Source organism: Dromiciops gliroides, chromosome 2, assembly GCF_019393635.1.
Source record: "Dromiciops gliroides isolate mDroGli1 chromosome 2, mDroGli1.pri, whole genome shotgun sequence".
NCBI classification, from domain to species: Eukaryota; Metazoa; Chordata; class Mammalia; order Microbiotheria; family Microbiotheriidae; genus Dromiciops; species Dromiciops gliroides.
This window is the reverse complement of record NC_057862.1, coordinates 207,419,862-207,425,375: the sequence shown is the minus strand read 5'-3', so window position 1 is coordinate 207,425,375 and position 5,514 is coordinate 207,419,862. Positions and strand designations below refer to the sequence as shown.

Genomic DNA, 5,514 nt, shown 5'->3' with positions numbered 1-5,514 from the left:
ATAAAGGGGCTGGATCAGATGGGCTCAGAGGTTCCTTAAATACAGCTCTAGATCTATGATTCTATAACTAGGTGACTGCTGTTATCTTTTGATCTTAAATTTGACAGTATTTTGTAGGAATAATTCAAGAAACATTAAATACCTCCTGTGTGTAAAGGAACTGTGCTAAGGATCAAAATAAGTGGTGCACAATGTTGTGTTCTATATAGAACTAAATAGCCACTAAGAGCTTCAAAAAGTTAGCATACTGATTTTATTCACAGGAAAATAGTTGCTGAGGAGAATGCCTAATGGGATCGATCCTACTAATGTTTAATCTACACTTTGGGGAGCTGAGTCATATTTTCCTTCAGGTCATCATATTTCAAATTTCGTAAATTACATTTTAAATGTGCCAAGAGAGCTTCCTTATTTAAAGAGATCTATGATGAAAACTTTTTGTAGTATGAATAATCATTCCCTAATTTAGCTACTGTTGATTTATATCTTGGTATACTAGACATTAGAATGCAATGTAGAAAAAAAAAGTTATTACACGTGGAGTTAGGAGAACCTGGAATCAAACCCTGTCTTGTACACTTAGTAATTATATGATTGTGGGAAAGCCATTTAACCTTTCTGAGTCTGTGGTCTTCACTGGTACAGGTGATTCTCAAATCAATGAAATCACAGATCCCTGAAACGTATTAGGCAAATTAGAAGAATGTAATTTACTATCTACCTAGTAGCCTTAAGTTAGCCCATTAACCGTCATTGCCCACAAAAAAAAGACTCACCTTAAGTTAGCCCAATGTGAGAATGTCAATTCTAAAGAGATAATTATTTTTCCAGGAAAAGAAAAACCAATGAAATATATCTCTATATACACATCTTCAATTAATATTCTATTTTATTTAACAATTTATCTTCTTACAGAGCTAGAAGGGATAAATGAAGAACATTTCCCAAATATGAAAATGAGGCCCAGAGAGGTGAAGGCTCAAGTCACAAGTTAAGTTAGTGACAGAGACAAGCCAAGAATACAGGTCTTCTAGCTCGCAGCTCTTTGCACTATGCCATTTTCAAAAGCTTTTATGTTGAATTTCACATATGGAGATAAAAAGGGGGAATTTTTTTAAATTAAAAAATTGAAAAATTTAGAAAACGATTTTACATTTTGCAAATATGTGAAGTAGAAAAGAGGTATTATGAGGGCAATTACACTGGCTCTTCATGTGCTACCATAGAGAAGTGATGATATTTCCTTGTGGAATCAAAAACAATTTACTCTTATTAAAACTGAAATGTAGTGCTTGCTTCAGCAACACAGATACTAAAATTGGAATGATACAGAGAAGATTAGCATGGCCCCTGTGCAAGGAAGACATGCAAATTCGTGAAGTGTTCCATTAAAAAACAAAACAAAAAAACAAAACCTGAAATGTAGCCTAGGACTGAAATACTTTTCTTTACATTAATTCTAATACTCAGCCTTCTATAAATCTTTATAATACTCATATTAGTTTAATGTCATTACCAATGTATTGAATTTTATAATTCTCATATTAATTTTAATTTTTAATACCAATACATGTTCTTGTGTACAAACTTTTAATAATATTAAATTAAATGTGGCAATATTATTTCCCTGACTTCTAAGGTAAAAATTATGTTGATAAGGGGCTATAAAAAAACCTGAGAAGATATCAATCCATAATAATTCTGTTGTATAAAATATTATATTGCATTGATTCTGACATCATATTGCTTCTGATGCAATAGCAAAGCCCTCTTACTACTTTGATAATTCAATTACATTGTCTATGCACACCAGTAGTTTATTACCTGATTATTTTCAACACAAAATAACTATGTGAAACATGTCAAATGTCTTATTTGGACCTACAAAATAAGAAACTCCCTCCTGGTCTCGGACTGATGTATAACCATCTTAAAGGTAGTGGTTAACTCATTTTATTTAAACATTTTGTTTTGCATTGTTGTACCCTTTTTATTTTTTCTGTTCAAACTTTGTTTTTAAGGTTTCTGATACTTCTTTTTGAGTCATGGTGCTATCAATGAATGAATATATTTGATAACTGTTATTGAATGACTTTAAAATATTTTCAGGACTTTTAAAAAGTATAGTCCATCTTGTAATTTGTTGAGAATAAATGAATGTCCCATTAACATATGGAATATTTTATGCATTTAAAAACTATTCATATGCTAAAATGCAGTTAATTAAAATGTCCAAATATTCAAAATGTGAACTCACACATGATTCTAGGGAAAAAAATAGTCAAAATCCTAACCCAAACTAAAACAACAACATAAATTAGAATTAACTTAACGGGAAAAAATGGTGTAATTTTAAAACTAAAAGGGATTAAATTGTACCACTTAAATATAGAATCTACAAAGTAGCTCCCAAATGGAAATGGTTAAAAAAATCACCTTGTGAAGATTTAATCCATTTTTTTAAAGCTTTAGGGTAAGCAATAAACAACACTATTTTAAAGTTAGAGCTCTGTATTAGGAAGTGTGCAGAATATAGTGTGTATTGGAAGAAAATAGTATTTAAGATATCACAGGATCGCACTGCAGTATTCTCGCAAAACTATATGAAGACAAATTTAGCAAGCAGTTCCAGAGAAGAGTTGATTTTATATTAGGCAACTGAGGTAAAAAGTTGAACAATGGGCCTAATATAGAAAATTGATGACACCTTCCCTAAATATTTTTTTCCTCAATTTATTTTTGGTTTGAATTACCCTAATTACCTCTACCTTCTATTTCATTTTGCCTATGTTAATATTGCATTATATTAAAAATGAAAATAACAAATGACTCTACCAGACACAACCATATCCTATGAGTTATGGATGCAGAGTATCCTGTTTGCCTTTAAGTGATGACTTGAAAATTTTAAATACTGGTTTGGATTGTTGTTGTTTGTCCTTCATTTTCAAAGAGGACCATGGCATTGGGAGGTGATGTCATGACCTGCACTGAATTGGATTTTAATTGAGGGAGGGCTGTGAAAGGTCACCAACCACATTCTTTCCTCCAGAGCAAAGTGGAGTCCAGTGGCAAGATATATATCAGGATGACTGGAGATGGTCCTGGATGTTTAAGGCAATTGGGGTTAAGTGACTTGCCCAGGGTCACACAGCAAATAAGTGTCCGAGGTGAGTTTTGAACTCAGATCCTCCCAACTTCAGGGGCAGTGCTCTATCCACTGTGCCACCTAGCTGCCCTACTAGTTTGGATTATTATCATTTTGGGGGGGGCAGGGCAATGAGGGTTAAGTTACTTGCCCAGGGTCACACAGCCAGTAAGTGTCAAGTGTCTGAGGCAGGATTTGAGCTCAGATCCTCCTGAATCCAGGGCCGGCGCTTTATCAACTGTGCCACCTACTTGCCCCAAGTGTAGTAAATTTTAAAAAAAGAACAATAAAAAGCATCAACTAGATTTTTTTAAAAAAGCAACAAAATAATGATGAAACAAAACCCCAAATTAACATTGGGTTCGTAATTCAACAATAAATACATACACACGTGTGTATGTGTGTGTATACTTGTTTAATGTTATTCCGTGTTCAAAATATAAAGTTCATTAGAATTTTGGTTTTTGATTCAGTTGAAGACCTTAACTTAAACCATAACAAAATGTTCATGACATCAGTGGTTTATTTTACTAGAATATTTTTTAGTTTGGATACATTACTAAACCACTACAGAATTAATCTGGTAGATGTTGCTTTTTTTATTCCAAAAGATAAAAATCTAAAGCTATAGTTAAAATAAAATATAAATAAGAGTCTATGTAGTCCATGTCATTTTAGTGCACCTTTAAGATTTTTCAATCACATTGTTTATTATGATTAATATATAAATATTAGCTAAATGGTATGAATACATTAAGATATGTTTAGATTGCCTTAGTATTGGGGAATTTTTATTTTAAAAATGATGTTATTATTTTTTGAAACAAAGTACATTAGCATAATTAATATATTATTAAATACTGATATTAAATAGTAAATTAATTTTTAAACCACAGCTTCAATAGGACATTGCCAGGTATTCATATCTCTGGGATGTTTTAATTTCTAATTATAAACCTGACCCCTTGAAACATTCTACTGATTTTAAAAAGCCTCCATGGGTGACTAAGAAAATGAGTCAAAATTACTAAACTGTATATTCCATGATTGACCAACTTACTTGAAATGTCAACCAGTTGCTTAGCAGATTCCCCCTGCCCAAGCAAAATAAATTTGTCGATATTAATGCATGGTTCATGGTATTTTTACTTCTACAAATTTTAACTTCATGAAATGTCCCTTTATCTCCAGTGGAGCCAATCATGTTTCTGATTAAAATAACCACAATGAGCAAACTATCATGTAATCTATATTCAGAAATGTCTTGGGGGTGGGAAGGAAACTTTAATGGTATGGCTCAAATAATATTTTAAAGACATTAATCTTTAGGCTTCACCAAGAATTTTTTTTCATTGTAATGGGCTTTCATTATTTTGGGACAGATTACCTTTACAGAAGTAAATCATCACAATACTGCCAGCTTTTTAAATACATGATTTCATTTGCTTATGGCTGTCCCTTTCTTCTTCATACTCTGCTGTAGATAATGCAAACTGTTTTCAGGTGACTGTATCATTATATTTTATGATATTAGTCAAAGGAGCCAAACTTCTTTTAATTTGGGCTACAACATCATTTCCTGGAGGTGAATATATTTATACTACTAAATACTTTAAGTTTTTCAAATCAATGAAGACCTATCTGGAATTTCCACTATCAGTCCCTATTAGTTTCTGTGTGACAATGTTTTCATAAAATGAAAGGCAAAACAGGTGCTATATTACTTACATTTAACAGAACTAATGATTTAAATAATTAAAACTAATTTGAGTTTAAAGCTATTTGCAGATTTATTAGAGAAATAAATACAAATATGCATCTCTACAGAACTGTTTTCCAAAATGAGCTTAAAATTTGTTCCACATGTTCAATTTGTTTATATTTCTATGGTAACCCCAAATACTAATTTCTGTACCACTTGTAGTGAGACAAATGCCCTTCCATTGCAATTATAGAAAATTATCAAAAAAAAAATCCAGCACATACATTTAAAATAATTTTTCCTCAAAAATAATCTAATCAAAATAGTGAATACTTTAGATTTAAACAGCATTTTATTTACAAATTTCAATTGGTTATTTTATTAATGATACAAGAGAATGCTTCAATTTTCAAGAACAGTGGACTTTTTAATGTAGACCAGTGGGATGACATCCTATCTTATACTATGTGCTACACTTTAATTTTTTCCTCCACTCCTCCTCCCTCCCATTTTAATAACATGACAGATCTTAAATGAGTCAATCTAAAATACTGGCATCTTCTTTGAAAGAATAATTTAATTTTAGTACACATTTGATATAATTTAAAAGGATATGCAAAACTGTAATCATTACCTGTTAAAACTGATACTTACCTTTCATGTG

At 31.4% G+C, this 5,514-nt stretch overlaps 1 non-coding gene across 1 annotated transcript; it reads left to right on the top strand.

The window, feature by feature from the left end:
* The first annotated feature begins 1,288 nt into the window (after nt 1-1,288).
* Nucleotides 1,289-1,395, top strand: LOC122744909. The gene has a single exon (XR_006355243.1). It is a non-coding gene; the product is annotated as a U6 spliceosomal RNA (small nuclear RNA).
* Nucleotides 1,396-5,514: the final 4,119 nt, after the last annotated feature.